Source organism: Somniosus microcephalus, chromosome 3, assembly GCF_052327205.1.
Source record: "Somniosus microcephalus isolate GS21.2 chromosome 3, FLI_Smic_1.0, whole genome shotgun sequence".
NCBI lineage: Eukaryota > Metazoa > Chordata > Chondrichthyes > Squaliformes > Somniosidae > Somniosus > Somniosus microcephalus.
This window is the reverse complement of record NC_140989.1, coordinates 40,079,417-40,088,039: the sequence shown is the minus strand read 5'-3', so window position 1 is coordinate 40,088,039 and position 8,623 is coordinate 40,079,417. Positions and strand designations below refer to the sequence as shown.

General features: G+C 45.7%; 1 protein-coding gene across 2 annotated transcripts in view; it reads left to right on the top strand.

Annotated features, from left to right (window-relative positions):
- The first annotated feature begins 7,165 nt into the window (after positions 1 to 7,165).
- Positions 7,166 to 8,623, top strand: part of prkd3 (protein kinase D3) — a 477,301-nt gene continuing 475,843 nt past the window's right edge. For both annotated transcript variants that reach the window (XM_085980200.1, XM_085980197.1), the window contains exon 1: positions 7,166 to 7,426. The gene's annotated coding sequence lies outside the window, so the exon portion shown is untranslated. The remainder of the gene's footprint in view (positions 7,427 to 8,623) is intronic.

Below are 8,623 nucleotides of genomic sequence, written 5' to 3'. Positions count from 1 at the left end.
ACCATGAGACTTCCAGGCGCCGGCCAGCTCTTAAAGGGGTAGGTCAGTCAGCTTCAGCATCCACACTCTGCGCCTTGCAGGCCTCAGAATCAGCGCAGGCCCTTCTCTGGCGCTAAAAACTTGGACCAGATGGAGAAGGTGAGACAGAGAGCAGAGCGCTTCGCCAATGAGGCTCTGGAGCAATTGGTGGCCGCAGTGGAGCGCCGGCGAGATGTTCTCTACCCAGACAATGGCAGGAGGCTGAATCATAAGGACTACCGATGAGCTTGGAGGGATGTATGCCAGAGGGTCAACTCCAGCAGCATAGTGACCAGGAGCCCTGTCCAATGCAGAAAGAAATTCAACGACCTCACTCGGGTCGTGAGGGTGGGTGTTGTTTCTGCAAACTTCTGCATCCCTTCATTTGCACCTGACTTTATGGCTACAGGGTGGCCTGTGTCCCATTGGCCATCTGCCAGCAAGCACCCATGGCCCTTTCTGGGCACACATGCACATTTGACTCAAGGCGTCATGTAAGGGCTCTTGTACCATGGGGGGCATGAGATGATAACTCAGGGCATCAGGTAACATAACTTCCCCTCCTTTCCCCTGCAGTCCAAGCTGGCGAGGATTGGCAAAGACCAGCTTCGCACCGGTGGAGGACCTCCACAAGTGGTCACTCTCACGGATCTCGAGGAGAGAGTCCACCAGATTCTTGGAGGACGTCTGAGTGGTCCTGTAACCACTGCAGCTGCCGACCCCATTGTCGACAGCGATGGTAAGGTTCTCACCTTTTACAACTGCCTCCTTCCACTTGTTCCCCCCGCCAGCATGCTTTCTCACTGTGGACCCATGTCATAGCCTTGCCACAATCTGGCATCCCTTGCTGCCAAGCTGTCCTTTTGCTAAAGCCACTCTTCCACCTCCCTGCTTTCAGATGCTGCATCACCAGCTCGGGAGCCGGGCCCTCAAGCTGCCAGTGCCAGTGCCTCCAAAGACTCAATGAAAAAAGTACTGTCCAACAGAAGGTCAGCAACTCTCTCCAGCAACAATCAGAATGGCCAGCCCAAATGGCTGCAGCTTTTATACTAGTGCTGTCCCCTTTAAATAGCGCCCCCCAAGTCCGAGAAGGGCCTGGGAACGCTCCATCCAACTGTCACTAATAGCGCCAGGCAGAAAGGTTGCGGGCGCTACCGAATATCCGGTCTGGGGCGCCAAAAAGGCATTGCACACTGAAATTACGTCATGATCTGCCTGCGCCTGCACGCAAAGAGTTAGCGCCGGCGCTAAAAGGATACTCAATATGGGAGGTGGCGCTATATTCACTGCGCCTGCCTGAAAATTGGGTAACGCCCCAATTCTCGGGCTCTTTAGGCGCTATTCGCTGGCGCTACCAACCGAATTTCTAGGCCTTAGTCCTTTTAGAATTATTATTTACTGTGGCCCTGATTGATTTACACCCTTGATTTCTCTGCCTTCCACTTTTGCTTTTCTCATTCCTGTCTTTTGCTTCTATCCTTGCTTCCCTTTCCTCTGTCTCCCTATACAGGTTCCCAACCCCCTGCCATTTTAGTTTAAACCCTCCCCAACAGCACTAGCAAACACTCCCCCTAGGACATCGATCCTGCTGCTGGCCAGGTGCAAACCGTCCAGTTTGTACTGGTCCCACCTCCCCCAGAACCGGTTCCAATGTCCCAGGAATTTGAAAAAGCAGAAGTGGAAGGCAGAGAAATCAAGGGTGTAAATCAATTTTTTGAGAATGTAACTGGTAAAATAGATAAGGGAGAACCAGTGGATGTGGTGTATTTGGACTTTCAGAAGGCTTTCGATAAGGTCCCGCATAAGAGGTTAGCGTGCAAAATTAAGGCACATGGGATTGGGGGCAAGGTATTGACTTGGATAGAGAACTGGTTGGCGGACAGAAAGCAAAGAGTTGGAATAAACGGGTTGTTTTCCGAGTGGCAGGCAGTGACTAGTGGGGTACCACAAGGATCGGTCCTAGGACCCCAGCTGTTCACAATATATATTAGTGATCTGGACGAGGGAATTGGATGTAATATCTCCAAATTTGCAGACGACACAAAGTTGGGTGGGAGGGTAAGCTGTGAGGAGGATGTTGTGAAACTCCAGTACGATTGGACAGAAACATGGCAAATGCACTATAATGTGGATAAATGTGAGGTTATCCACTTTGGTGGCAAAAACAGGAAGGCAGATTGTTATTTGAATGGCAATAGATTGGGAGAAGGGGAAGTGCAAAGAGACCTGGGTGTTCTTGTGCACCAGTCGCTGAAGGTAAGCATGCAGGTGCAGCAGGCGGTTAAGAAGGCAAATGGTATTTTGGCCTTCGTAGCAAGAGGGTTCGAGTACAGGAACAAGGACGTCTTGCTGCAGTTGTACAGGGCCTTGGTGAGACCACACGTCGAGTATTGTGTGCAGTTTTGGTCACCTTACCTGAGGAAGTACGTTCTTGCCATGGAAGGAGTGCAGCGAAGATTCACCAGGCTGATACCTGGGATAGCAGGAATGACGTATGAGGAGAGATTGTGTCGATTGGGCTTATACTCACTGGAGTTTAGAAGATTGAGAGGGGATCTCATCGAAACCTATAAAATTCTGTCAGGCCTGGACAGACTAGATGCAGGAAGGATGTTTCTGATGGCCGGGGAGTCCAGAACCAGGGGTCATAGTCTAAGGATAAGGGGTAAGCCATTTAGGACTGAAATGAGGAGGAATTTCTTCACCCAGAGAGTGGTGAACCTGTGGAATTCTCTGTCACAGAGGGCGGTGGAGGCCAGTTCATTAAATATATTCAAGAAAGAGTTGGATATATTTCTTAAGGCTAAAGGGATCAAGGGATATGGGGAGAAGGCAGGGATGGGGTACTGAATTTGGATGATCAGCCATGATCTCATTGAATGGCGGAGTAGGCTCAAAGGGCCGAATGGCCTACTCCTGCTCCTATCTTCTATGTTTCTATGAATCCCTCCCCCTTGCACCATTCCACTAGCCACGTATTCATCTGAAATATCCTTCTATTTCTACTCCGATTAGCACGTGGCACTGGTAGCTATCCTGAGATTACTACCTTTGAGGTCCTATTTTTTATTTTACCTCCTAACTCCCTATATTCAGCTTTTAGGACCTCATCCCATTTTTTACCTATATCGTTGGTACCTATATGCACCACGACAACTGGCTGTTCACCCTCCCCCTCCAGAATGCCCTGCAGCTGCTCCGAGACAGCCTTGACCCTAGCACCAGGGAGGCAACATACCATCCTGGAGTCTCATTTGCGGCCGCAGAAACGCCTATCTATTCCCCTTACAATAGAATCCCATATCACTATAGCTCTCCCGCTCTTTTTCCTCCCGTCCTGTGCAGCAGAACCACCCATGGTGGCCAGGAAGTTGGCTGCTGCTGCCTTCCCCCGATAAGCGATCTCCCCCAAAAATATCCAAAGCGGTATATCTGTTTGAGAAGGGGATGGCCACAGGAGACCCCTGCACTACCTGCCTGCGCCTACTACTCTGCCTGGCGGTCACCCATTCCCTTCCTGCCTGTGCAGCCTTTACCTGTGGTGTGACCAACTCCCTAAATGTCCTATCCACGATGTCCTCAGCATCGCAAATGCTCCAGTATGTATCCATTTGCAGCTCCAGCGCCGCAATGCGGTCTGCCAGTAGCTGCAGCTGGATACACTTCCCACACACATGGTCGTCAGGGACACAGAAAGTGTCCCTGATTTCCCACAAAGTGCAGGAGGAGCATGCCATGGGGCTGAGCTGTGCTGCCATGACTTACCCTTTAATTAATTCAAATTAAATTAAATAAATACCACTAATTACACTACAATTAAATGATATACTCAAGGGCCCTTGTTTACTAGCACTCCCCGCGACACAACAGAGACCTTAGAAACAATAAACCACAAAAATTAAGATCGTCTAAACTTTATAAACTATTAACCTTAACTGTCAAACTATAGAGTAATTTAAATACTCACCCGGCCGTACTCACCCAATCAGCTGCTTCCTCTGGCCAGCGTCACTTTTTGAATTGTGACGTGGCTCTGGAATGCCGCCGCCAGTCTGCGAGATTGGTAAGTCTCTGAAAAAATCCCGCGAAAGTGAGTTTAAATACTCACTGTAATGCCGCTCTCCTGCTGCTCCCGACACTGGCCTCCAGGAGGCACAAAAAACACCTCAGCAGGTAAGACCCAGTGTGGTGGATCACACACAAATGGGAAACCCAGTGACTTTGTCTGCAGGTTGCCAACTCTGGTTGAATGCATTACTGGGGGTTTCATCAGATGACATCCAAACCCCCTAGTCAAACAGCATTTTTGTATCCCCAGTATTTTTAGAACTAATAAACAAAAATGCTCAAAAGATAATTAAAAAAACCCACATTTTTTGAATTCCCCTATGATTTTTCTCCTGGGTTGCTTGTAGCAGTGTTCAGGAGATTAGTCTTTAATTCCAGGAGGTTTGGCAATGCTACTTTGTAGTAACTACACATTGGCAAGAACACAAGTGTGCATTTGCTTTAGAGTTGTGCTTGTGGTGTATGGCAATTGTGCTCATACAAATCTTGTGTATGCACAGTTCAGGCTTTGTTGAAAACACTCAAAACATAAATTAGCTGAATTCAGCACAGGAACCAGGTCATATAATGGAATTGTTTCTATAATATAAATTCAGCCTAGCAGTGTTTTCTTAAAGCACCATCAATCTATCAAAAGGATGTTCATTCAACATGAACTTTATCATGGTCTTTAAAAAATGCTGCAAAGTTATTCTTCTCTTCCCATGTTGGTAGATGTCTAAACCCTGAAACAAGCATGCTTCCTTCTCCTTTTCCTTGTGGACATCCAATGACTCATTACGTTATTACTGTTTGACAGTGGACATAGACCCAACAATACATTTGACATACTGATTAGTCTAATCACTTTGGATTGCTATTACGCAACCATTAACACTGTAACCTTGGTGAATTGTAGAGACACCATCATAAGAATCATAGAATCTTGCAGCTCAGGAGGCCGCCATTTGGCCTGTTGTGTCTGTGCCAGCTCTTTGAAAGAGCTGTCCAATTTAGTCCCGTATCCGAGCTTTTTCCCCATCACTCTGCAAATTAGTCCTCTTCAAGTACATGTCCAATTGCCTTTTGACGGTTACTATGGAATCTAATTCCACCACACTTTCAGGTAGTGCATTCCAGATCTTAACAACCCCCTGTGTGAAGAGATATCTCCTCATTTCCTCTCTAGTTCTTTTATCAATTATTTTAAATCTATGACCTCTTGTTACCGACCCACTTGCCAGAGGAAATAATTTCTCCCTACTTGCTCTAGCAAAACCCCTCATAATTTTAAATACCTCTATTAGGTCTCCCCTTAACCTTTTCTGCTCTAAGGAGAACAATCACAACTTCTCCAATCTCTCCACATAACTGAACTCTCTCATTCCTGGTATCATCCTGGTAAATCACCTCTGTAGTCAATGCCCCTATTTAAAAAGCCAAGTATCCCATACACTTTCTTAACCACCTTATCAACTTGCCCTGCCACCTTCAAGGATCTGGGAATATGCAACCCCAGGTCCCTCTGCTCTTATACCCCCTTCAAAATAGTACCATTTAGATTATACTGCCTCTCCACATTGTTCCTCCAAAGTGAATCACTTCACACTTATCCGCATTAAATTGTATCTCCCTTGTGTCTGCCCATTTAACCAGTCTGTCTATGCCGTCCTGAAGACTGCTATTATTCTATTCACTATTATATCACCCGCAAACTTCAAAATTGTACTCACTATACCCAAGTCCTGGTCATTTTATATAATATATATATATATATATATAGAAAAGCAATGGTCCTAATACCGACCCCTGGGGGACCCCACTGCATTCTTCCCTCCAGTCAGAAAAACATCTGTTCACCACTACTCTCTGCCTCCTATCCCTTAGCCAAATTCGTACCCAAGTTGCCACCATCCCTTTAAAACCATCAGCTTCTATTTTCCGAATAAGTCTGTTATGCGGTACAGAATTGTTCAGCAAACTTTTGATTGTTTTCGATCACGCTCCGATAACGTAAATCTCACTGAAAGGCATCAAGTCACTTAGATATGACTTAATATGGTCTGTATTGAATCGCAGTCAAAAGATTTGCCATTTAATAGATTTCCGTTGTATTTCAAAAAATGAACCGCACATCACAGAGCTGTCAGGTAACACATTCATGCAACTAAAAAAAAACAAAAAATGCTTGAAATACTCAGCAGATCAGGCAGCATCTGTGGAGAGAGAAAAACAGAGTAAATGCGTGTCAGTCGTGGCTCAGTGGGTAGCACACCGGCGTCTAAGTCAGAAGGTTGTGTGTTCAAGTTCCACTCCAGCACAGTACTGAGGGACTGCTGCACTGTTGGAGGTGCCATCTTTCGCATGAAACGTGAAACCGAGGCCCCGTCTGTCCTCCCAGGTGGACATAAAAGAACCCCACGGCACTATTTTGAAGAAGAGTTATCCTCTATGTCTTGTTTAATATTTAGCCCTCAATCAACATTGTTGTTTGTGGGAGCTTGCTGTGTGCAAATTGGCTGCTGTGTTTCCTACATTACAACAATGACGACACTTAAAAAAGTACTTCATTGGCTTTAAAGTGCTTGGGGAGGTCCTGTGGTCATGAAAGGTGCTATATAAATGCAAGTCTTTCGTTTTATTTTTAACATTTCAGGTCGATTACTTTTCATCAAAACAGACCGTCTATGCAAATCTAGATAGCCGTGTTTATTTGTTTTAAATGATGCATATCCAAAGACAAGTTACTGTATTCCTAGTGCAGGAGACTGGCGAGCTGGTCTAGTGCAGCAAATCAACAGTGGCTCGGAATTGTGAATGGCAGCTAGAGCCACAGGGCGGCGGGCGGTGTATGTTCGTGGTTTCCATGGAAACAGCCCCGCTATTCGGCCGAGCCTCGCCCTCCGCTCCTCGTTTACTAGTTTACCTCGATACGCGCGAAGGAGAGCGGACAGTGGATGTCTGTCCCTCGGTACAAACCTCTTCTCTTGCAGTATTTGCCATGAGCCGGCAGCGCGCGGTTGCAGGGCCCAGCCGCTCCCCGCTGAACCGTTAGAGGTCGCGCCTCCACCCCGGCCATAAACGGGACGCTGCTGCTGGTCGTGCTCAGCTGCGCAAGCGCGGCACGAAAAAAATACCCGGAGGACGCCGGGAGTTGTAGTTCGTCGATGACGTCACTCCCTATGGTACGCGAGTGGAAACGTCCTCCCGCTGGACTACGAATCCCGGGATGCAGTGCGAGAGCTACGCCCGCTCCCCCCCACCGTGGTTACGCAGTTGCGGGGTGGAGGAATATGAAGCACAAATGAAGTGGAATGCACAAAGTGGTCTGAAGAAAACTTCAGCAACTCGGCGGAAAAGAGTGAGTACTTTCCCATCAGAAACTATTTGCTGCTATTAAAAGTGAATAAGGTAAACTTTTGCTGCTGAAAAATCTCATTGGAAATCAAACATTAGTGCTTGTAGCCTGTATGCAGCATCAATGGGCTAGAGTGCTGATGTGAAGACAATTGGATCCACTTTTCCTTTATAGTTAATGCAAATGTTGGCTGCGTATTCCTGACTCTTTTTTGTACAAATACTATAATCGTGAAATCAACACGAGCATTGCATTATATTTCTACTTTCATGCAGTCGAGTTTGTTTCTAACGGAATCCAATACAACGCGAATGTTTTAACCAAGCGTTTCAATTCGTGGCAACTTTTCCGTCCGGTGTGTAGCTAAGTGACATGTTGCAAAGGTGTAGAGTGCAGAGCATCTCCCCAGCACATCTTTCTGTAGCTTAATCTTAAGGGGAAGGGGCGGGAATTGAATTGTAAGAGATTGAATACGGTTCTCCTTTTTTAAACATTTACTACTCACATAATTGGATTTGATATGGAAGCGTTCATTAGACTTTGCCTTTCCATGGACCAAGTTAAGCACTGCTCTGATCCTGGTTAAGTTTGTTGCTTTTAGTGGCGTGACGAGATTAACCGATATGGGAAATCCCCATGGAATAACATTGGTAAGTAGTTGGAAGTGGCGTCTCTGGTTACCACTGGCCCCTTTAGAAAATAATCAAATTAATTATTTTTAAATCAGCACGTATTCGCATTATGAAATTGGATTTTGTATATCCTTTCTCGTTTCTAGCATTTTCTAAAGCGTTTCACACACAAGCTTTGTTTATTGCGCCGATAAGAAAATGCAGCTTCTCTAACATATAAACTATAACTTTAGTCCATAAAGGTATTCGCCAAAAATGGTAACATTTTAACGTGAATAACGTAGCCATATAATTCCACATCATTATATACTTTGAAAGTGAACTCTTATTTAAAAAAAACACCTTGATATAAATACTATACCAAAGAAAAGCCTTATTGTTCTTGACTCAGTTGTGGTAAAGCCCCTGTCATAAATATGCAGGTCTGGTTTATCAACTTTTATCTTTTAAGCGCAGTTGTATGCTCATTGACTCATTCTTTAAAATTGCAGAGGTCATTATATCTCTCGTCCAGATTAAATTGATTCCTTTTTTTGAGAACTATTAATAAAAAAGTTACTTGACTAAC